This window comes from Pleurodeles waltl, chromosome 2_2 (assembly GCF_031143425.1).
Source record: "Pleurodeles waltl isolate 20211129_DDA chromosome 2_2, aPleWal1.hap1.20221129, whole genome shotgun sequence".
In the NCBI taxonomy this organism is placed as follows: domain Eukaryota; kingdom Metazoa; phylum Chordata; class Amphibia; order Caudata; family Salamandridae; genus Pleurodeles; species Pleurodeles waltl.
Genome location: NC_090439.1, coordinates 267,411,686 through 267,437,803, shown reverse-complemented (window position 1 = coordinate 267,437,803; position 26,118 = coordinate 267,411,686).

The following is a 26,118-nucleotide window of genomic DNA, read 5'->3' as shown; positions in this document are numbered from 1 at the left end:
TTGAGGGTTCATTACCAGACATGCGCACTGCAGTTGCGTTTGCTAAGAGAAGCTGATTACGAGCTACCCTTCCAGGAGGAAGTTACCATCTACTCGTTAATGGGCACTGCACGGGATGCCGCCTTGGTTGATACTGGAACACACCTGCTCCTTAGTAGTTTTTGGTGCAGATTTACCGGTTCTGTCATCTGCCAAAGTGGATGATCTCTTGCTTTCCATAATTTGTGATTGATTCTGAACTGTTCTAAATTGACATTTTTTTTTTCTTTTTTTGATTTTGGCTCTAAGCCGCATGCTCATCTTTAAATTGTCAAGTAGTATGCTTGTGTGTCTTCTTAACTTGTCGAAATTAAGTTGGGTTTTAAATATATTTTAGGTTAAGATATTTTAGCTTTGGCTTGAACCACTTTCTACCGACAAGGGGAGGGGGTTCTGTAGCCTTTTTAAGTATAGCTCCAAGCATATTAGTTTAACATACTAGGCCTCTGTGCACCTTGATCTAGATATATTTTATTCAGCTTTGCATTGTTATTTTACAATGTTTTAATTTCTTCTATCAAACTGTTTAGCTTAGTTCAGCACTGTGTTCTCAAACAATGCATTCTTGATCGCCCTGTGCTTCAGTCAAGGCTACAGTCTGGTACATTGCCGGTAAACGTGGTAGAAGTTTAGTCTCCAACATTTGTAGAAAATACACATCCTTACGTAGGGACATTTTCTTTGAACATCTGCTGTGTTAGTTATAAAAACACTTTCTAGTCCTAGTACACGTCAAGAAAGAGATTCCAGCCAGGGAACCACAACTGTATGCTGAATGCCCTGTTGCAGATGCTGACGCAGATTACTTGCCTTTGCTCAGGTATGAGGGTATATGTCCTCCCGGGGGAACCTGAAAGGCAGGCTTAGAGCATAACATGCTGTGCACGAAGTATAATTTAGAGAGGGAATAATCCACTGATTCTAGGTGCACTATGATAGCCTTATTCTTGTGTTTCGCTCTCATCATCACTACTTTAACATTACTATGTTGTGTAGTTCTGGTTATTGCAGCTCACGCTTTGCTACCCAAAATTCCGTTGTTTTATTAAATCAATCTTTAAAACTTATACTGCCTTTATTGTCATTTATATATGAGACCGCACTGTGTATGGGAGAACCGGTTGTGACCTGAGTGACCACGACTTCCCTGAGAAGTACTGATATGTCATGTGCTCGGCTGTCCAATTGCCTCTACCATTTGGGAGGGATGAGGCACTGCTAGTTAGCCAGAGCAAAACCCGGATTTGGAGAGACAAGTGTCATCCACCGTGTGTCAGACTCAGTCCCCCACACTGTGGACGATCTTGCTGCTCAAAATCCAGTAGTCTCATTAGGATAATGAGAGCCTACGCGACAAGGTCATCACCCTCCGGGGCTCTCTCATTCTGTGAAGAATGGCGCACTGGACCCATGGCTCGCAGGTTCCTCGACCCCCTCACAGCACTGTCCAAAGTGGGGTGGGGGGAGGGAAGCAGGTAAAGCTGATCTGGGTGCAGGCCCGCGTAGACGATGAGCGGAGCCGTGGGTCAGTCCGATGGTGCTCTGGCTTCGGTGAGGCTTCAGTTGCTGCTCGTGTTCCTCCCTGGGGCGCTCAGAGCTGCCCTCTGCTCATGATCCACTTCACGCCTGTCCTCAAAAACACATGAGGCCGCGGCTCACCGCATGATTGCGGGCTGCTCTCCACCTCATGTATCTCTAACAAGTGGGGGCCGGGCCCTCCCTCCGCTCGGCAAACGGCACCCCCAGCAGCAGCGACCTCTGGTGTGTCTCCGGTGCACAATGCGAAGTGCCCGATCCCGAACAACACCGCCGCCCCCGTCGCGAGGCCCACCGATCCGCGGAGCTTCGGTCCTAGGCGGCCATCCTAACTCACGGCCAAACCACACCCCTCTATAACTTGAACCTTGACAGCCTCTACCCAGCTACGACCAACCTCAACTTGGCAAAGCCTGTATTTTGAAGCAGAATTAAAACACATTCTTCGAACCACTACAAGGAAGAGAGGCCTGAAAAACTGATAAGGAAATTAAGCTTATCTTAGAAAAATGGAAGAAGGCGGGTGCTCCTGGACACAATGTTCTAACTGCTGCAGTGTTTGAAACAAATCCACACTATTGGACGGTCATGTTGGTCAAACAATACCAGATTCTTGACATGGCTCAATTCTACAACCAATGTACAAAAAGGATGATGCCACTAACCCCTCAAACTTCAGGCTGATAACCTTATCACATATAGAGGTAAAAAACCTAGCCATCTTATAAGATTAAAAATTATGGATTTAAAAGGACGATAACCCCACAAATACAAACTGGGTTTAGATATGGAATCGGGATTGAACAAAATGTCATCACTTTGTCAATCTTCAAACCTAAAAGATCTAAGTCAACCCTATGTGTAGACCGTAAGTCAGATTTTTTGAATCTTCTGTGGTCTAAACTGCAGAAATTTTCAATTCCTCCCAGAATGTTGAAGGCTATATAGCTCCTGTACACAAACATCTGGGTCAGAATTAAAACTGCATACCAGGATGCAATCTTTACCTCTAACGAGCTAAAACAAGGCAGTGTACTAGCTCCTGTGCTGTTCATTCTTTTTACAGCTATCCCTATGATGGCTTGGGAAAAATTAATTCAGACCCACCAAAATCAGCCCATTTTCAGTTATCATTTTAACAGTATGCAGAAGATACTCTATTAATGAGTAAAACGCCAATTGGTCTCCAACTTCTATTGGGTGAACTGGGAACCTACTGCAACAACAAATGCATAGAGATCAACTGGGATAAATCATAGGCTATGGTAATAGTCACAAAAGCATCTATAAAAAAGGAAGGAGCTTGGTTCATCGATAAGTGCAAAATGGAAACAGTGACATCGTGCAAATAACTGGGAATTCAAAGCTCCTATGAAAATCTTAAAGCATCATTGGAAACAAAAGCAAACACTCTATCCTACTTTTTTAAGCAGTTTCATTTGAAGCTACTGGCACGAAGCTACTGGTACCTTCTATAGAACCTCTTTTTAAAACAATCAAATGCAAATTAAACTTAGTTTTATACTATGGTATGGCTACCCTTCCAATAGGTGTAGCATCCTTCCAAAAGATGGGGATATGTAAATTGTATGGAAACCTGTTTTGATTCTTGGCAAATTCTGCACAAAGCCAGATCAGACTGGAATTTGACCTGTGTAACCAATTTATAGCTAGATATTTTACTTACAACTAATTGTTGCAAAAAATAAATGTTAGAAATGGGGTTTCTGGTTGGCTAGGGTATGCACCTCAGCCAGGCAGAACTTACCCACTCTAGTCAGGGCAAGGGAGTTACACGTCCAAGATAACCTCTGCTCACCCCCTTGGTAGCTTGGCACGAGCAGTCAGGCTTATCCCAGAGGCAATATGTAAAGCGTTTGCACAACACTCACAACACACTTGACGCAATATCCCGACCACAAAGGAAACACAACACCAAATCATATGAAAATATACTGTATTGTATACAACGCAATTATCAGACCAAACATCACATATCAGTGCTCTCCTGCTACCTTAGCAGTTGTCAGAACATTACACATTAGTTACTCTGCAAACTAGTAGTAGTCACACCTAACACACAGGTTACTTAGTATTCTGCAACATAAGCAGAAGTCAGGAAACACGTTATCATACCAAAATACTTGTCATAAGACTATCATAGAATGCCCATAGTAGGAACATTAGAAAACATATGGCAAGTTAGAAAAACATATTAGCAAGCATGTCCATAAAAGGAACATTTGCATATGCACACAAAAACATCATAAAACAGGTAGGCAACATATAATACAATAAAGTCTCTAATCAGAACTTTTGGTATATACATTGTCACTTAGAAATACCTGGTAGGTGATAAAGGCACCTCCAGTGCCCAACAAATGAAGAAGGTGAAAAATGGGGCCCCCCGGCGCTCCTCTGCACCGAACGGGGGCCTCCCTCTCCTTAAATGAGAGAAGGGCGGCACACACCTCCTCTCTTTGGTAGATGGGTCCCTCTGGGGACCTGTGATCATTAGGGGCCCCCCTGGGCCTCAACCGGCCTTCATGAGGGGGGGGGCAAAGTCAGGGAGTCAGGACAAAGTCAGGGCACCCTAACAAGCCCAGAACACCAAACACAGGGCTCGACAGTGCGGGGAGACTCCGATGAGGCTTCCACCCTGCCCACCTCTGCCCAGGAGGTTGACCGGGCCCCTCCTAGGGCCCGAGATCAGGGCGTGGCCCACACAAGGGTTCAGGGGCCCCGGGGCCACTCCCTAGAGTGAACCTCGCACCGGGGGCACGCAAGGAGCGCGTTCGCTCCGATATCTTTCCTGGAGGTGGCCTGGGGGCACAAACTGCAGCGCATCTCCGACGCGCTCGGAACTCCAAGGAAACCCGGGATGCGGAGGTGAATCTTCCCTTTGTAGAGCGCTTAGGAGCGTGAGGGATTCCTGGCGAGCCCGGTCGCGGCGGTGATTACTTTAAAGGGCACAATGCAGCAAGGAGCCTACAAGCTCCCAGGGCTCCATAAGCGTGCTGCAATCAGCGCTATGGCAGCTACAACCACAGTGAAGCATCCCTCAGGAAGAAATGGATGCAGGGGTCAGGGGCCGCAGCACCCTGCCCCTGTGGGACAATATCCTGGAAGAAAGCCCACAGGTGGAGGGGCCCAGCAACAGGCCAGCACAAGGGAAAGGCATCAAGTGGAAAGTCCTTCACAGTGACCAAGCAGGTCACAGGTCAGCAAAACAGCAGCAGCCCATGGCGGTTCCTGGTGAGTCCTTTCAGCCATTGGTGTCCAGTTCCAAGATGATTCCAAGAGTCTCCAAATTGTGGGGAAAATTCCCCTATACTTATACTCAGTCCTTACAATGTTTTGCAATGGTAGGGAGAGGAGGTTCCAGCCAGTTACAAATCGTTCTGGGAATGCCCCCTCTCTCCTTTCAGCACGGGCTCCAAACATCAGTGGGGGGATAACTACCCTATTGTGTGAGGCCAGGGCACAGCCTTTACAAATGTAGGTGTGCCCCGCCTCTCCCTTCTCTCAGCCCAGGAAGACTATTCAGTATGCAGATGCACCTCTGTGACACCTCCACCCTCCCTGTGTACAGGCTGTCTGACAAGTATGCACAAAGCCCCAACTGTCACTCTGCCCAGACGTGGATGGGAGTCAAGCTGTAAAACACCAGAGTCATAAGCACAGATAAATGCGCACTTTCTAGAAATGGCATTTCTGTGATAGTAATAAAAAGTACACCCACACCAGTATGCAGCATTTATTATCACCATCACAACCATACCAAACACGCCTACGCTACCCCTCATAAATCAGACAATACCCCTTACACATAAGGCAGGGCATTTCTAATGCATTCCTATGAGAAGGCAGCACTCATGCAGTGAGACACCAAGTTAGGCTGTGTGTCACTACCAGGACAGGTCACACAACCTGGCACATGTCCTGCCTTTCTACATACATGGCACCCTGCCCATAGGGATAGCTAGGGCTTACTTTAGGGGTGACTTACATGTAGTAAGAGGGGAGTTCTGGGCCTGGCAAATAAATTTAGATGCCAGGTCACTGTGGCAGAAAACTGCACACACAGGCCCTGCGCTCGCAGGCCTGAGACAGGTTTGAAAGTCTACTTCAGTGGATGGCGCAAGCCGCGCTACAGGCCCACTAGTGGTATTTAATTTACAGGCCCTGGGTATAGAGATACCACTGTACAAGGGACTTATAGGTAAATTAAATATGCCAATGAGGTATAAGCCGATCATACCAACTTTAGATAGGCGAGCACCTGCACTTTAGCACTGACCAGAAGTGATAAAGTGCTCAGATTCATAGAGACAACAGCGAGAGGTCAGAAAAACCAAGACGAAGGAGGCAAAAAAGTCTGGGGATGGCCCTGCGTAAGGAAAAAAGTCCAACAATAAAATACTCCAGCAAGAGCAGCTTAAGCTTCCCCATCTGCCAGGACATCTCCGATGGAACCTGGGCTGCGAAAAACGATTAGCTTGATTTAATAACTACCTCACTAAATCGGCTAGGCTTACAAGATTTGTGATGGGGTCCCTTAAACCACAGAATATTTTAAAAACCTGCGAATAGGAGGGCAAAAAATCTTTCATTCATTAAGGATCAGCATATGTACACATGTGTGGTCCCTCATAAACCCGTACAAACAACTGCAATTTTGAGGACAAAATCACTTTCTACAAATGCACACACGTGTAGTCTGTCATAAACTTGTATAAAAAACAGTAATTTCAAGACTACTTAAAACAGCCATTTCCATCAAAGTAAAAATGAAGGCCCATATTTAAGGAAAATGACCCACAACAGCGTTAGCGCAGTTGTGCTTCATTTTTCTTAACACGAGCAAACGCCATCTGTGCGCCATATTTAAGAAATTAATCCGAATGGCGCAAAAAAATGGTTGGCGTCTCAAAAAAAGACACAAGCCGGTGATGGAAGGAATTAGGGAAAAAGGCGCTAGTGGGACAAAAATGACATTAAGCTGATTAGTGGCAATATATCTACTGTTGGTCATCCTAGCGTCATTTCTGTCACACAAGCAGCCAAAAAATGACTTGTGTTTAAATATAGACAGGAGTCATTCCCACAAGCCCAGTGCCCACCATAAGGGACCAGTGTCCCCAGGGCAAGCACAACATACCCAGTGCCAGCCAGGTGGCCCCATGTAGAGGGCTCCCAGGGGCACACCACACACATACACATACACTTACCAGTGATGGGCTCCCCCTCCAGTAGTGTCCCTGTGGTGTGGGTCATGGTGATGCTGGAGGTTAGGGTGGGCATCTACGTGCCCATTCCATGGTGTTTCTCCATGGAAATGGGCCTACCAGCACCTTAACGCCAGGTCTGATCTGGCATTAAACAATTATGTTAATTGGGCATAGCGCCATTATTTAGGTCTGCCTCCTTTTGGCACATCGATTCAGCATCAGGAGTTAAATATGACGCTGAGGGGCTAGTGTCATTTTTAGGAAGGGAACGTTACCTTGCATCTCATTGTCTCAATGAGACATAAGGTGGGTTGGCGCAACCTAAAAATGGCGCTAACTCCAAAATGTTGACGCTAGATGGGTCTAGCATCAAGATACAGATATGGAGTTAAGTTAGCACTGCTTTAGCGTCAAAATAAATTACACTAAGGCAACGCTAACTTTCCATAAATATGGGGCGAAACATCTACAGTACTGTTTTGGTCTTACTCCTTCCAAAGACAGATGCCTCCCATGGCATCGGAACGATCCAGACAAAAGCTGTTGACTCTGTGGCCACCACTTCGATTTCTCACTCCATTTACTATGCAGTTGCCCCACGTTCAATGAAGCTAGAATTTGATTTCTGAGACCATTGTTTAATGGCCTAAAAATAAGATACTGTCGTCATGCAATGATAATGAGCTTGAAAGGATCTATCATCCATTTGAGCTCACGGTTTACAAAACACTCTATCACAATAGAAAAGAAAGCAGTATACATCTCCATGTAGATGATCCCTCGGAAAACCAAATAAAAGTCACCAGCGGTAATGCTTGATTCAGCCCTATGATGTAGTACTAGTTAAGCAGTGCGCCAAACAACTACTCCAGTAAAATGTAAGCAAAATGAAATAATCCTAGGGATTTTCCACCTGCAGGATTGACTGGCGTTCTTTCTTCTTAAATTCAGGAAACTTTATTGGCTTGGGCCGACTACTGACTCACTTCACTTGAATGGATTGCCCATTACCAAATTAAGAAAACTCAGGAATTAACAGTTATAATTTCATCCACTGATATTGGTTGGTTGATTCGTTTTAAAGCTGGCAACTTTTCGTTCACCTATCTTAAATTGCAATGTATTGTATTGATTTCAATTAATTTTACAATAAATATTTTCATACAAATGGCACAGTGACACCTACAACTACTATAGATGTGTGAGATGTCCAGGCACATACAATAGCAGTCCCGAAAAAATGAGGTACACTTCTTCTAATTATAAGATTAGGATTTGACTTGTACATCTTTTCTTTTTTTTGCACAATACTCAAGCATGTGAAAATCATTTTAAAATCCATCTCCAAGTGATAATGTCAGACTTTAATGGACTTATAGTTCTGCCTGCACATCATTGCAAACAGGTGCGCATTAAAAACCTAGAAAGCGTAATGGCCTTTATTTAGAGATTGGTGGATGGGTTACTTTGTCACAAATGTGTCAGATAGCCCATTCGCCATATTATGAATTCCATAGGATATAATAAAAACGTAATACGGCGGAAGAGATATCCATCATATTTGTGATGGTGTAACCCCATCCATCAAACTCTAAATCAGGCCCTAAGTCTCTCCCAGACTTTTTGAGACATTATTTGGCTGCAAGAGTCTGAAGATTAAGGGAGTCATTTAGAGGTTAATGAAACAGTGCATCAACTACAAAAAGGCAGATGCACTGTTCATTCAATGGCACATCTATCCTGCCTCATTTAGAAGTGGGGCTCTGCTGGCTTTCTGTCAAAGAAACTGGGGGTGAGTGCTTGAAAAGTTTTAACACTCCCTCCATCATCCTTTTGTGTTGCTAAAGTCGCCCTGTGAGAAAGTGAGTTGTTGGTTGACTGGGGCGAACCCTGGCAAAGCAACAGCCACAGTCCCTTGCAGGGTAAACCACAAAAATCACTAAATTAACCTGTGCTTGACCCCGGGTAATTAGGCACAGAAATAAGTAAGGCTAAACGTAGAGGCAATATGTTAAGTCTGGTAGGGAAGCTTGTGGCTGTCCCTGAACCTCTGTCTATACTACATTGGGGTATATCTAGTCTGGTCCTCTAACTCTATAGTTAGGACTGTGCCACTCTCCTCTGGAGGCATATATTTCCACAAGCACCCCCCCACCCAAGTGCTCCTCTAGAACCTTATGGCCCCACATGGATACCTCAGGTGCTGAAAGCTACTTATCTATATCACCCCTCACCCCATAATTCGACACCAGGTCTTTGGGAATGTAGACTCTCACCTCTCCAGTAGACACTGCTGAGTCGCTGCCACCATTGCTTCTGGGCTCTGCTTTCCTGGTTTTAATGTCCAGTTTCTACAGGCTCAGTTCATGAGTCAGCACAATCTTTTTTGCCTCCACCCTTAGTCTGGCCAGTTTTAGCTCCAGCTTGAGCTTCCTCTCTACCCTCCTGTCCTCTAGTTCCACTTGAGACAGGCCTCTGGAAGATGCACTGCTCTCTGTCCCAACCTGATTTTCTTTCAAGGGGTAGGGATGCTCCTCGTGAAGTCCTTGGTGCTCCTGGGGGCTTTAGTCTACTTCCTCATCCAGTCCCAGGTATCCCTCTGGTTCCTCCTCCTCTGTTGCTGTTTGCAGCCTCTTGACCTCCTCATATCCTCAGAGGGCTATGTGTAGGTCCAACCAGGAAACCTCCTTGCCCACTTTTAGCCCTCTCTCCTTGCAAGAGGTTTCACAGCTCAGCCTTGTTGAGGTTGTCAAAATTAATTAGATTTTATCTCCATGGTAGCAGAGGAAGGTAGGGTGAGTTAAATTTGGAAAAAAAACAAAAGCGGCCAATGGAGACTAAGGATAATTTAAAAAGTCAGTCCTGATTTCAAATTATTTATCTGAGATTTTTGTGCAACACCAATCACTGTATAGTACTGCAAAAAACACAAGTCCTGATCCACACCACTGAAGACCAATGTGAGAAATGGGGTTGTTAGTTGACTGGGGTGAGAGCTCTAGTCTAGCACCAGCCACAATTCCTTGCTGGGTGAACTACAAAAAGTCACTAAATTAACCTGTGTTTGACCCTTGTTAGCTAGGCACAAAAATCAGTCAGGCCAACATTAGAGGCAGTGTGTGAAGTATGTTTGCAGTACGCAAACAGCAACACAGTGAAAACACAACACAGTAAAACTCCCAAACCAATTTAGAAAGATAAAATACATTTTGATAAATTATTTGACACCAACACCATGAAAATCTAATTAGTGGAACTGCTAGCACAGGTGTTTTAATGAATTTGTTTAATGAGAGTTCATGTAATTTGAGTAATGGATTTGTGTAGAAAATGTAATAACGTAGAAAAATAACGCACACATTTATAAAATGTGATCACGATGAGTGGCCGTCAATGTTCACAAAGTATACCTATTAATGGTTTATTAATATGAAATGTTGAGTATATGTTTGATTAATGTATTAATAAGTCATATTAATGGTCATGCATTATGTATTCGCTGTATTAACTGTAGGCTTAACTTAGCAGAGGTCTTGGCCTAGTTGCAGGGCCTCATGTCAAGTGGTATTTCTTAACGATTAATAAAAATGGCTGTCTTAGAGAAGTAAACTGTTATTTTCCATTGTACTGTCTAAATGTGCTCATAACTAAAAGTCTTTCTCATGAGAACCGATTGCTAGAAGAAGCTGTTCTTGCTAAAATGTAAATTTATGAGTGCAATGTGTGTAAGATTATGAGTGTAATGTGTGTAAGACTGACTTTCTCAGGAGGAGAGCAATGGAGACACTGACTGGAGTATAAGCTGCAACAATATTGTTACCTGACGAGCCGGATGATGAGTACATTACAGGAGAAGCCAATCAGTGACATGTGAAGGAGTAGTTGTAGAATTCATAGATTTAAAGTTTAGTTTTATTGGACAAAATGTGAACATGCGATCCCTTGACCAATAGGGACTTGGGAAATAGTTTTAGGGAATTTCACTTAAAAGGACTGCACTGAGGGAAGACAGCTCATCGCCTATTTTTTTGCTGGCCGAATGGTCAATAATGTCTTGTGCATCTTGACAAGAGATGTACTTAACTTTAATGCTTAAAGTCTTTGTGTTTTCTGAACTTTGATGCTGAATCCTGATGCCTTGTTGACTGAACTGATGTCCTGATGACGAAGATTATCTTAGCTTGCCGATCTAATTGAGGGGAGGTATTTGTGTACCTATGTGTATGTTATGGCTATTTGCTTTTTCTTTCTAGGCACCATCTGCACTGTTTGATAGAGTCATAGTTAGATGTTTTCTTCCAACTTTGTGTTTGCTCATTTGTTTTGCATGAAGCCCAACATGCTGATGCTAATCTGGAGTTAGTTAAGGATTCTCACTAATGAAAGTCTGCTAATAAGGAATAACGGTTGATGAATTTCTTTGCTGAATCTAAATGTATGTGATATTGTTTGTACAATTGTTCTTATTATTAATTTGCACTGTAACCTTAGAATGTGTAGTAGTTCAAGCTTTGATTAGATTGTGTTTCCTTCGAAGATTTGGACAGCCAGTGTTGTTTCTGTATATTTATCATTTGATCTTGAGATAAACTCACGTGACATTAGCATTGTTAATATAGGGAAATAAATATCCTAACTTTTACTAAAGGTGTGGTTATTCATGGCTGATAAGTCATGTGTGTGACAGTTACTGACTCCATTGATTATTAATGCTATTGATTATCATTGATGTTATTGATTGATTATTGATCTGCATGTACTGGAGTTTTGGTAGGAACATCTTAATTGCAAGTCAAAAGGTTCATCAACTTACAAGGGTCCCCTTGTAAGTTTACTTATTAAGGTCAGACGCGCTAGTAGAGATGGTAGCAGAGACTGATGGTTCATCTCCTTGAGAGCCCATCAGAAGTGTTCCCAGAGATGGTAGTAGCTTGATGTTTTGGTCCTTTGAAAGTTCATTATTACTGGGATTTGGGCTATTTTTCAATGATTCTAATTGGAGATAAAATGTTCCCCTAAGTCCAGAAATGACTTTCCCAGAATTTTGGATCTTGCTAATGGTTGTTTGAGGATGTTCTCGGAGTTCTAGTGATAGTGTGAATGAAGTAGGCTTTTGCGCTTGCACAGCTAATGCAGGTGAATTGTGATCTTTGTGAAGGTTTAGGGAGTTTGTGGACTCCAAATGAAGTTGTAGAAAGAGTGTGCATACTCCGCAGTGTGAGAGTAGGGAAGTTGTCAAACTTCACATGTGTGTGGCGCTTTGTGCAGAACAATTGTCTGCGTGGTTGTTGATGTACGGGCCCTGTATTGTCTAAGACTCTGGAGTATATTGAAAGGTGTATGAGACACTTGGTTTTACATTGTAATTTGTCTGGTTTAGTAGGTCGATGGTGCGTGTCGACAAGTCAGAGTGTGAGTCAAAGTGTGCACCAGGACAGACCCACTGACCAGTTGAGGGTAAAATTTGTGGGTCGAATTTTGCTTGCGAATCAGGGAAACTGAGAAAGAAAGAGTAGCTGCAAGAGCGAGAGCCATTAATGAAAAACCCATAAAGTTTCTGAAATGATTGTGTTATCTTTCCTGTAGTAAACCAGCAGATTTTTTATTTTTTTTATTTTGGGTTTAGTGCTCGCAATTTTTGCATTCGTTTTGTGTGAATCAAAGTTTGGGAGGACAAGCCACAAGACTTTGTCAGCTGAAGTACGTGTGAGTGTGATGTCATTGGAGCCGCGCCGGGATAGGTTGGTTAGTGAGACGGGTCGCCCACGGATTGGCAGCCGTCTGTGAGAGGCAATTGGTTGAGAAAGTGGGTAAAGAGAATTTTGGGATTAAAAGTCACTTCCTTATTTGATTTTGAATAACAAAAAGGTCGAAATGATGAAATGTTTCAAAGCTTTAAAGAGTGTTTTAAGGGGAGATACATACATTACAGCTAGCATAGGCGATGCTACACTGCCAGAAGGTACACCAGCTTACACTAATGGAAAAGAAGGGTGTTGCACCATTTCTTTGGCAAAAGCAATGGTGCAAAGTGAGAATGATGGGAACTCAGAATGTCCTACAAATAAAACGTTCAATTTGAGGGTTTTAGAGCAGTAGGGATGGTGTTATATGAATCGAAGCCCCTCCCGAGACCAGCACAGTTTGAGGCATTAGCGATTTGGGAGTTAGTAGCCAGACAGCAGCAACAACAGAAATTCAAGAGGAGAATGAGAAAGGCAGAAAAGACTTTAACAGAGGCTAGCTGGGATAGTGCTCAGAGAGTTTGGAGGATGGAGACTTTGCATGCAATTAAGATGTTTCCAGTGATTATGCAGGACAATGAAAATGAAGGAAGAAAAGTTACTAGAAAGACTAACAGAAGCCCGTCCAAAAGTAGGGAGACTAAAAAGTCTTCAACAGTGAAGGAAGAATCAGATGATGATGAATTAATTTTACAGTTATTGAGAAATGGACCACCGCCATGTGCAGCACATGAGAGTGATCCGAGCACCAGTGCTGATCCTACAGCTCCGACACAGGTCAATGGGATAGCGAGTCCGGTCCAGGGTAATAGTGGCCTGGCACAGAGTCTGATGAGGGGTAGTCTTAACGCGCATACTACTCCTGTAGTAAAAAAGCAGGTGCTACCGCCACAGGTTCTGAGAATTTACCCTGATGTGTCCATTATGGAAACAACTTCGAACTTAATGGTGATTATGGAACAGATTTACCCAAGACTGATGTTGGTTCAGAGAGAACCAATTTCACTTTTACTGACCCAAGTGCAGCCACAAGTCATGCCGACATTCACTCTGGTAACAGGGACACAGTCAGATCTCTCTCCAATGATGAAACAGAACATGAGAGTTACTCTCCCACAGAGCTTAAGTACCAGACCAACCCCAGATACTATATCTTTACCTATTACTGTTGGTCTAGCCGTATCCCTATTTGCAAAAATTAAACCTTGTGTAGGTGAACAGGGTGTCACGACACAGAACATGATGGGGGGAGGACATGACTCGAGCAGCCTCTCCTGTGGGACAGACGTTTGACGGATCAAGATCACTGTTGGACCTTAGTCCATTCGGAGTACTTCCAAATTCTACTGTAGGGTCAAACATTAGCTAGAGTTTGAAATTTTTGACACCGCAGACCTCAAATGCAGTTGCACAGCAGGTGTCACTGGTCCAAACCAGTAACATCTTGTTGCAAGGGTTGACAGCTCAGCAGTTGACTGAATGGTTAGACAAGCTGAATACCCCGCAGAGTGCTCCTAAGGGAGAGGAGTGTTTCAACTATGCTAAGCATTAAAGCGGGTGAGCTCATTAAGGGAACTATGGGTATGAATAGGTTAGAATCCTACACAGAAGCAGAGTTGAAATATTTGTGCGCAAAGAATACAAGGGAGGTGAACAAGGTGCATTAGAAGCTAGCAGACCTGGCAGAGACGTAAGGCATCGAAATAGTGAAAACAAAGTAATTGAAAAGGAGTTACAGATTAGATTTTGAGACTAAAGATTTTGAACACATGAGATCTGCTGAAATGAAGGCACACCTTAAGGAATTACTTCAAAGTGCCCAGACCTGAGGAGCATTAGACAAATGGGAAGGCAAATGGGTAAAGAATAGACATAAAAGGAAACAGGATTCAGTGGAACTGACTGCAAATGTTCAGCAAGGCCCAGATCCATTGAAAATTTTACCAATAAGAGAGGTTCTAAGAGGAAATTGTATTCATGTCCCTTGGAGCAGAAGTAACATTCTATATTTACGAATGATTATCCAAAGTTGAGAGAGAAGCCAGAGGAGTATTATCAGCAGACAGGCAGGTTTGTGAAATTTGCAAAGTGCCTGTGGGAGGACTTGAACACTTTATTAGAGATAGTGGTTCCAGCTGATCTATGGAGAGAGTATAAAAGGAGTGTAGATTGGCCAACAAGTGAACCAGAGAGAGATAAAAATGCAGGTGCACTGTCTCCTGAGGTAATGAACTATTACTATAAGGTGACTGCATTTTTGAAAATGAGAATTTAGCCCAAGAATATTGATTGGCAGAGGATTGACAGGACAGCTCAGGAAACAAAGGAATCGATAGATGCGTATTGTGAGAGATTGTGATAGGCGTTCAAGCATAACAGTGGTGCAGAGATGATTCATTTTCTGTTCAGATTTGTGGAAGGATTGAGACCTGAAATTAGCCAGATGATTAAGAGTCATTTGATTTGCTGGCAAGCAAAGCTGATTGCATGAGGTGCTGCAGTATGCAAAGTACTGTAGTGATGAGATTGAGTTGTAGCAGAGAAAGCTGAAAGAAAAGGCAATGGTGATGCAGATTAAAGATGCTCAGACAGGAATGCAAGGGAACTTTCCACAATAGCTACCACAGCAGCAGAAAGGAAACATGATGTTTCAGCCCCAGATGAGAGGTAGTAGTTGCAGAGGTAATATTAATAATAGGCCAGATTTAGGTACTGTATTGGTTCAGAATGGTATGCAGGGAATGTAGAAATTATTGCCACGTCACGTTTGCGTAGCTGTTGGACACTGGAAACAGGAGTGTCTGATGGTGGCTAAGGAAAGTGTTGTTCAGCAAAGTAATGACATCAATTCATTTCAAAGCATGAGAGGACTGAGGAGGAGAGGTCCTAATCCAAATTTCCAAAGTAATGCAAATCAAATGCAAGGTTTTCAACCCATGCAGCAGGTGCAAATGCCACATGTACAAATGACACAGTTGCAGCCAGTCCAGCAGCAGGTTCCCATGGCACCTAGACAGCAAATTCAAATACCACAAGCCCCAATGGAACAGCAGCAAATGATGCTTTCTTAACAGGTCACAGGTCAGAAGCTTAACCAAAGTAATAACACAGTACACCACTTCCTGTTACACATTGGGAATGGAATAAACGATGATTGGATGAGCGACAGTTCAGATGAGGAGCCACGTGTGCTTGAAACTTCCTTAGAAGTAGATCAGAGCGGTCCCTATGTGAAGGGAAAAGTCATGGGTCACAGAGTTTCATTTTTGGTTGACACCGGAGCCACACCCTCTACATTGAAAACTTCAGCAGTTCCAAACTTGCCCCTTTCAGGTAAAACAGTTCAGATTGTAGGAGTGGCGAATCAGTATTTGACCAACCCGATTACAGAACCAGTTCAGGTTAAAATTGGCAACTTTCAGGGGTTGCACATATTCGTAGTCTGCAATTCAAGTCTAGTATCCCTATTGGGAAGTGACTTGCTGTGTAAAACCAATTGCTCGATTAATTGTTCAAATGATGGGATTGAGATACAGACAAATAGTGATGATGAAGATGATCAAGCCCCAGAGACCGAATGTGAGACAACAATTGAGGAATACCCTCTGATTGAATTTTTCCCAATGTTCACAGTGAAGGAGCTTCATCCTGATTTTCAGGGAACGGTTAAGGATAAGGTGTGGGATTTGACAGGAAAAGAAATAGGTCTGATAAAGGGAGTTGAGCCAGTTAATGTTACTGTAACACCGAATGCAGTTTTTCCTCAAATTCCCCAGTATCACATGCCACTAGATGTCCTGATGAAGGTTGCCCAAATAATTGCAGACTTTGTGAATCAAGGGGTTCTGAAGGAGGTATTGAGCAACTCACGTAATTCACAGATAATGGGTTTACAAAAGTCCTGTGGAAAGTTCAAATTTTCCAGGATTTGAGAAAAATAAATGAGATTGTGGTAAATTGTTTCCCTGTGGTGCGAAATCCAGCTGTGATAATCTTTCAGATTCCATGCGATGCTGAATGGTTCACTGTCATGGATTTGTCGCAAGCCTTCTTTTCTGTGCATCTTCATGAGAACAGCCAATTTCTCTTAAATTTTTGGTCGGAGTTTATTCTTGGTGCAGAATTACTCAAGGGCTTTCAGAGTCACCTTCCATATTCAATCAGATCTTGAAAAATAATTTGGAGTCATTGGAATTGCCTTTCCAATCGACCTTGGTACAGAATATTGATGACTTGCTGATTGTGTCCAAAACAAGGGACGAGTGCAAGTATGACACAATTACCTTACTGAACCATTTGGGAAAGAATGGTCATAAAGTCTCCCAGCTTAAATTGCAATACTGTCAAAAATAAGTGAAATACTTCGGTCATCAGATTGAGAAAAGATCGAGAAAAATATCTAGAGAAAGGGTTACGACCATATTGAAGATTAATTCCCCGACCAGACAGAGAGATGTTAGGATGTTTCTAGGGATGGTAGGTTATTGTAGCCAATGGATTCAAAAAATTTCAGTCATTTCAAGACCATTGCAGAGGCTGACTCATAGTGAAGTCACTGATCCCATAATGTTAGAAGAGGCTGGAATTAAAGCGTTCACTGAATTGAGAGAGAGTCTGTGCCAGGGTCAGGCTTTGGGTATGCCCGACTACACGAAACCTTTCACATTGTTTTGTCATGAGAGTGATGCATGTTCTTTGTCTGTCTTGTCGCAGGTCCATGGAGATGTAAGCCACCCGTAGCATATTTTTCAGCTACTTTGGACCCAGTTGCAGCAGCTTACCAGGTTGTTTGCGCCCAGTTGCAGCAGTTGGTCAGAGCCTTACACAGTATGAGGGCATTGTGATGAGATATCCTTTTACTATAATGGTACCTCACTCTAATAAGATTTTACTTACAAAGATGAAAATCCATTAGTTGACTGGTGCAAGGTTGAGCAGATATGAAAATAGTGTACTAGGGTCCCCAAATGTGTAATTGAAAAGATGTACAGTGCTGAACCCGGCAACCTTACTTCTTAACGAAAATGTTGAATTTGAAAAATTGGAAGATGTTGAGCGTGATTGTTTCGAAGTAACTGACTTGTGCACAGAACCGAGACCTGACATTAGAGATACCTGATTGACAGAGAATGACTAAATTATCTTTGTTGATGGCTTTAGTCCAAGAAACAATACTGGGACACTGAGAGCAGGATATGCTGTGTGCACAATTAATGGTATTTTGGAAGTTTCTTGAGTTTGAGAAGTGTATTCTGCCCAAGTAGTGGAACTGGTAGCGCTTACTAAATCATGCCATGTTTCTGCTCAGCTGAAAGTTACAATCTATAAGGATACTAAATCTATACGGATACTAAAGCGTGGCATGTTTCTGCTCAGCTGAAAGTTACAATCTATACGGATAGTCAGTATGGATTTGGAATAGTTCATGATTTTGGCCAGTTATGGTAACAGAGAGGTTTCATGACCTCTTCTGGTTTACCAGTGAGAAATGGTGAGAGGATTAAAGAACTCTTGCATGCTATCCAAATTCCTGAGAAGATTGCCGTGGTGAAATGCAGTGCACATCAGATGTCACAGGACTTCGTGTCATTGGGAAATGGATATGCCGATGAAGTTGCAAGGTTATGCACATTGAACTGTATATCATTCAATGATAAGTGGGAACTGTTTCCTGAAGAAGATGAAACATGTCCAAGTTTTGCATGGAAAGTAATGGATACCTTGGAGGAATTGAAAATGTTGCAGAATAATGCGGACAAGGATGAAAAACATTCATGGAATAAAATGAAATGTCTGCAAAGACAAGATAAATTGTGGGTTTCAGAAGAGGGTCAATTGGTTTTGCCTAATAGTCTGTTGTCTCAAATGGCTAAGTGTTATCATGGGTATGCACATGTTGGGAGGGATGCCATGATTTGGTTGTTTAAACATGTTTGGTTCAACCTGAGGTTTAGACAGGTTGCTGAAGCAGTTTGCCATCATTGTGTCATTTGCCAGCAAATGAACGCAGGCAAAGGGACAGTGGTTAATTTGAACCACATTGGAAGAGCAGGAGGTCCATTCAGCAGAATGCAGATGGATTTTTATTGAGATGCCTGTGTGTGGAGGTTGGAGATGTTTGCTGGTGATTGTTTGTATCTTTAGTCACTGGATTGAAGCTTACCCGACAAGGAGGAATGAAAGTCTCACAGTAGCGAATCTAAACTGCTGCTTAGGGAACTGATACCACGTTTCAGGTTTCTGATCTCTTTAGAATCAGATAGGGGAAGTCACTTAAACAATGAGGTAATTAAATTACTGTGTGCATCATTGAACATTGAGCAGAAGTTGCATTGTAGTTACCTCCCTGAAGCATCAGGACTAGTGGAACAAATGAATGGTGCCTTGAAGTCAAGAGTTGCAAAGATGTGTGCGTCCAAAATATGAAGTGTCCTGACGCATTGCCCTAGTTTTGAAAACAATGAAAAACACATCCGACAGGAAGACAGGATTATTGCTGCATGAGATCCTAATGGGCCGAGCCACGAGGTTGCCAGAAGTGCCTGCAAATGCACTTGTCAACATTACAGATGATATGGTGTTGGACTACTGCAAAGGTCTGGCTGATGTGGTTAGCTTTTTGTCTCAGCAGTTGGAGGCTGCTACACTTCCACCGATACATGACCCAGGGCACAATCTGAGGGTAGGTGACTGGGTTGTGGTCCAAAAGCATGTGAGAAAAACGTGTTTAGAGCCTTGTTGGAAAGGGCCTTTCCAGGTAGTTCTGACAACTACCACAGCTGTGAAGTGCGCTGGAGTTACGAACTGGATCCATGCCAGTCACACGAAGAAAGTGGCATGTCCACTGGATCATGAAGAAGAGTTGTTGAAAGTACCAACAACAGAAGAGCAAATCTCAGGGCCGGAAGAAGAACAAAGAGGAACTGAGACTGGATCTGAGCCCGTTAGGGACGGTTCAGTCACTCCTGTGAGAGATGAAGGAGAAGACCTCCAGGAGGGTACAGAGAGCCTATCTCAATTGAAGCAGAAGGAGATCCTAGTCGGAGGAGGGCTTTCCCAGAAGCAGATGATTTTCAGAGACAAACAGAGCAATTGCCAGACTCAGTAGGGAAAGGAGTTGAGGTGGATCGAAGTCACTGTGGTCTGACTCCTCCTGAACCAGTTGCAGGACCGTCAAGAAAAAACACCATAGAACAAAGGGAAGTTTTGAGTTTGACCCTGAAATGAACACTGACAAAGGGTCCACTGAAGGGAGATAAGTGGCCAGAGTCACAAGGAAAGGGAAAGGAAGTGGTTGTTGGCAGAACAATTGAACAAGAAGTGGATACAACAAGGAGAGAAGATTTAAGTGAAGGAGAATTGAATGGTGATCGAAAGTTGAAAATAAAGAGAATGGCAAGATGAAGATACACAGGTCCTGAATGGGCGTATGCAACCACAAGTGAATGGCAGCAAGAATTTGTGTATTTTTGTTTTGACAGAGACATTCCAGGTCAATATTTTGACACTTGAAGGAAGCTTATCAACTGTACAGTTGAAACAATTTTAGAGAAAATGGTTTTGAGAAAGAGACTGTTGAAAGTAACCGGAAAATACATTGATAACCTGATTTGACTTTTTAAACCTGATTTTGACAAGCTGCTTACGGATTTTGACAAGGGATCTTGGCAGTAAAACGGAGAGCTGTAAATAACTGCTGAAAGAAGATTTTTGTTTTGATTTTTGCAGCAGTTTTTCTAAATTTTCTTCTGCTTTCTGATTCTTTATAGATCATAAGTAACATTAGCCCACAGGGTACGAATAATAGGGGCTGTAAATATATGAGTATTGGTTTGGCGATTGTATGTGGGATATTGTTTGTGGTATTGATTGTGGGTATGTCTGCTCTTGGTAAGAGTGAAGCCAACCATCCTTCTGCTTTTGAGACAACTACTGTTCTAACAGCAATAGAGAAGTTTAGGTTAGATGGGAGGTATTTGCATGAGGGTACTAATGTACAAGGAGAACATCCTTCTAATGTTTTTTATAGCTTGCTGAGTGAGTATGTTGAGACGATGGATGCGAGGAATTGGTATGTGTGTACGTAGATTTCTTCATCAGTTCAAGAAGGAGTTACTTACCATAGTCTGCCTCTAACATATGGAATAAGTTGTAGTCTGCTACTAACACGATTCTATAACCAGGAGTACATTCAGTATTTCTACTCCAATTATGATGTTGTGTTTTCATTTGTTCCTATAATTATGTATTTGAGTAGGGTAGCTAAGGATAATGACATAGTAATAGTTAGAGGTTTCTTTGAACCTACATTGACATTTTGCACAGCTTACGCACACCGCAATAATCTAACATGCTTGCTTACACCTTTAGAGAAGAGCTTCTTAGATCATACAGATGACAGGAGAAAGGTGTTGAAGGAGAAGTTAGAAAAAGGCTTAGAGAAAAGACCTTACAAGAATGGTTATGCTTATAGTGCAAATAAAACGCAAGGGAAATTAGCTCTAGATGTGCAACACATAGGGAAACTTTGTATATATAGGCCTAAACAATCGCTGATACTCTGTGGGAACGAGTGAATGTAGACATATGTTTTTGTTTCAGAGTAAGTGGACTTTTACGTTGAATGGACAGGACACAGGTATTCCTGGGATATATTACATCTATGGTCCTCATGCTTATTACCGTCTTCCAAGAGGATGGTATGGGACATATTATTTGGGAATAGTTTTCCAAAAGATTTTTCAAATGAATGATTTGAAGAAGTTTCCGAACGTGACTGAATTACATCATATGAGACAGAAGAGGGAGTCTCCTTCTGGTATAGTGGGAGATATATTCGGAGCAATGATTTCTTCAGTGGGAGTTGTTCTGAATTTGATAAAGATTCGAAAATTGTCTACTAATGTGGATAACATGCTGACAAATTTTTCAGGAGCCATACTTCTGATAGATACTGAGTTAGATGCTGAAAGAGCTATGACGCTTCAAAATCGCCTTGCTTTAGACATTCTTTTAGCAAAGGATGGTGGAGTTTGTAGAAAGATTAATTTCAGGCATTGTTGTTTATTCATTCCTAATAACAGTAAAGAAATTAGAGGCTCACTTCCTAACCTGACTAATTAAAGTGCTGATCTGAAGGAATTAAAAGAACCAGGTATTTGGGAAAATGTTGGCAAAGTTTTGCTTCAGTGGGAAAATGGCTGAGCAACCTTCCAAAAGGGAATTTGTTGAAAATTATACAGGGGATATTGATTATTGTGGTTTGCCTAATTGGAATATGGGGAATATGTAAATTGTGTAAAATGATTAAATAAAAAAGTCAAAGAATGATCAGAGGAGGGAAAAAAAGAAAAGGGACAAATTGTTCAGGGAAAATTTGAGAAGGGAACAAAAGTATGAAGGGATTGAAATGACAGAATTTTAGCTGATGCAAAAATTTGAGTGAGTGATCATTTGGTGTGATGACACATTTAGTCATCAGAGGAGGAATTGCTAGCGCAGGTGTTTCAATAACATTTCTTAATGAGAATCCATGTTTTTTGAGTAGTGGATTTGTGTAGAAAATGTAACAACGTAGAAAAGTAACACACGCATTTGAAAATGTGTTTAGCTCTGCACCCCATCAAGCCAGTTAATGGCGCATTCAGATACTTCTAATCCCCCTATTGTGTGACTGTCTGTGGGAATTTAATAAAATCCCAACTGTTAGTTACACCCAGTCATATTACCTGAGACAGGTTACAGGCACAGAGGGATCAGAACAGAAAAATGTCAACGTTTTAAAGTGGCATTTTCAAAATTGTTATGATAAATCTAACTTTACCATTAAAGAGTATTTATCATTACAAGTTCATAGGTACCAAACATGACATATCTACCACCTCTGGTTTAGGAATTACATCTTATTAGTTTTAGTAAGGAATCCCCAATGTCACCCTATGGGAGGGGTAGGCCTCTCAGTAGTGACAAAACACTTTTGGAAGTATTTGACTACTAGGAGATGTAAAACTAAAAAGTACATGTCCTTCATTTTAATTACACAGCATGCAGCCCTATGGGCTACTTGGACCCTACCTTAGTGGAGGCATATGTAATAAAAGGGAGTTTTAAGGCTTGGTAAGCGGTTTTAAATGCTAATTCAACGTAGAAGTGTGACACTGCCTTCAGGCTGCAATGGCAGACCTGGGACAAGTTTTAAGGTGCCACTTAAGTGGTTGACACAACAAGTGCTGCCGCCCACTGGTGGCATTTAATTCACAGGCCCTAGGTACATGGTAGATCACTCTATAAGGGACTTACATGTAACTTAAATATGCCAATCAGGTATATACCAATCAAACCATGTTTACAGGAGTGAGCACATGCACTTTAGCAGTGGTTAGCAGTGGTTAAGTGTGCAGAACACTAAGGCCAACAGAGCAAAAGCCCAGACAAAATGGAGGCAAGCAGGCAAAATGTTTGGGGGAAGACCACCCTAAGGCTGACAGGTCCAACATGGCATAAATGGCCAGGGTATACACAGACGTAGGTCCCTTGCACATTGTGTCAATGGATTCAAGCTAGCATGGCTGAAGAGGGGTGATGCCCCAAAGCCAGTCCCAGGATGCTTGTTCTGGTCCAGAAGGACCTGGCCTGGCAGTTGGGGCTGGAATGTACGCATGGAGAGCGGGGTCAAAAATAATTTGCATTTGGCTGGGTCCAGACTGGGGTGGCATGTTGAGTGAAATAACAATGGATTTAATCCATCTCTGAGGGTGAGTGTCTGAAAGGTTTCAGCACTCCGTCCATCATCCTTTTGTGTTGCTAAAGTTGCCCTAAGTGGCCAGGCTATGCACAGATGTGGGTCTCTTGCTCACTGTGCCACTGGATTCAAGCTAGCCTAGCTGATGAGGAATAATATGCTGAAACTAGTCCCAGGATGCTTGATTCTGGTCAAGGGATGACCTGGCCTAGCAGTTTGGGCTGGACTGTTCCTATGGGGAGCACGGTTAAGACTGATTTGCAAATGGCTGTGTCCAAACTGGGGTGGCAAGGTGAGCAAAAGGACAATGGATTTAACCCAGATCTGTTTCTTGGGATGAGTGTTTGAAATGTTTTAGCAATTCGTCCATCATCCTTTTGTGTAACTATATACTTTGCAGGCAGGATCAATTAACCTTGCACCCGCCTGACAAGTGATCAATAGCTTTAAAAAAGCCTATATTGGCTATATTGAAGGCACATAGATCACTGCTATGAAGGCAACGGTCTCTAAATCTGGTGGGTGAGCGTCTGGCAGTAGAATAGATGCAATAGATACAGTAGTGCTGACTAGTTGCTCACAAGTCCCCTCTCATTTTTCAGCTGTTACCCTGTGCTTATCTCCAGCGGTGTCCTCTCCGCTATGGCAGAGGAGCTTCACCCCTCCCCCGCCAGCAGCAGCTGCTGCAAAACTTTAAAAATAAAACGATAGTAAACTATGTTTATTATTGTTTTATTTTTTTAAAGCCGGGGCCATTAGGGATGACATGCACATACAGGGAGTGTTGTGCACTGTTGTCAGTTCACACGTGGGTTTTGCAGGCAGTCTCAGGATGACCAAACTGGCATGTTGTCTCCAACCCGAGCTGCGTTGCCTGGTTGGAAACAGCAGGTACAGGCTCCAAGTCTGTCAAGCAGCACAAATCGAGGGCACTCAGGCCAATCCTGAAGCTGCTCTCATGCTGCCAGCAGCATGTGAGCAGCGTTAGGATCGGCCACAGGGCAATATGGGAGCGTGTGCCTGCAGTGAATGGAGCCAGATAAGCAGCAATGCAGCGGGCAGCAGGTAAGTTTTTTTTATCTTTTTTTTTATTTGTGTTGTGTTTTTGTTTTGTACCCCCCAGCCTAGCCACTTTGCCCTGACACTAGCTGCAACTCCATATCTTGCTAAGGTTTCCTGGCAAAATGTGCTATGGTAAAAAAAATAGGAGGTTCAGCTTTCACACAAAAGTTTTAATCTTGATTCGGTAACAAACTACTGTTAACCCCTTAACCGGAATTAACTCATGACAAAAGCCTTGTATACAAAATTTATATATAATGATGCAGACATTTTGTCACCGCACGCAGCTCAGTAATGTGAGACAATTACTTCCCCTAAATGTTACATTTTCTAATTCCTTTGGATTAATTAAACAATTCTCTTAGCATTGACATACATCATTTGAAATATGTTATTTTGTAATATATTTGATCACTTACATTTAAATTGGCACAAATTCACTTGATATTGCTAAGTGTGTATTAACCTTCTGTTTCTAATGTGATCCATGTTGTTCTTACGGCTTCTGGTATAAATGTTTCCACAAACTTGTACCTTCAGTTGAATCTTTATTTTATTTATAGTTAGTTGTCTTATGGTGTTTTTGTATAAAGGCACTCCCTTATGTATTTTGTACATTATAAATTGTCTTGCATCTCTATCTCTTTTATGAAATTGTACACAATCCCTTTTATAATGTGTCTGTACAATCATGTTGTCAGACAAATTAAATCACTCATTTTACTTTAAAAATGTCATGGTTAATTCCCTCCTTCCTATTAATATTATTAAAATATTTACAAACATGGGTCCACATCACAGGTTTATTCTTAAAAACAATGTAAGTGGAAACAGGAGTTTCTAACTCAACATGTATTATGAGGTATACGGAAACACCACATGCAGTTTCAACACATGCACTTTTACCATTGGTAGTACAAGGGATAAAACCACCAGCTTAAACCTGATGTAATTGTTCCCACAAGAAAGGCTCAAACTCAGGATTAGGTGCGAAAATTGCTGTGTAAAAGCAACCCCCTCATGTTATTGGAAGATATGGGATTACTGTAGAGTTGTAGTTCCGGGTGCAATAATACCACACTCAGACCCATATCAGATCCATTATGTGTGGTTTAGGAACTAGGGGCCAGATGTATGTAGGTTCAGGTTTACGATTACCAAATACCAAATTTTTGCAATTCTCTATTTGGTAATCTCAAACACTTATGTAACAACGTGTTCGTAACACATTGTGTGAGTTGCATAGGGTTGCAAATAGACCTACCTCATTAATATTTAAGAGGTAGGTCTCACTTTGCGACCCAATGTGAATCGCTAGAATCACAGGGATGGTGGCCTGCTGGGTTCAGCAGACCTGTATGTCTTATTTATTATTTTGAAATGCAGCCCATTTTCTTGTATTATTCATTTTTAAAGAGTAGGTCCCTTGAGGACCCATTCCCATTTGCAACTGGGTTACTACCTACTTGAAGTAGATGGTAAAATTTTAACGTTTTGCAACCGCCTTTCGGGCACAAAACATTCACACATGCCACTGCGATTCGGTATTAGGACAGGACATCCTACACATGCCCCTTCCTAATACCGAATTGCAAACCCAATTTGCAATTCAGTAATAGGTCGCCGAATCTCAAATAGAGCCTTTGTACATTTAAAAAAAAAATGTTCCCATCACAAACTGCATGATTCTGTGAATCGGACCGTTGCCGACTTAAGAAACGCATTGTACATCTGGCCCCAAATGAATTCCACAACTGAAGAAACC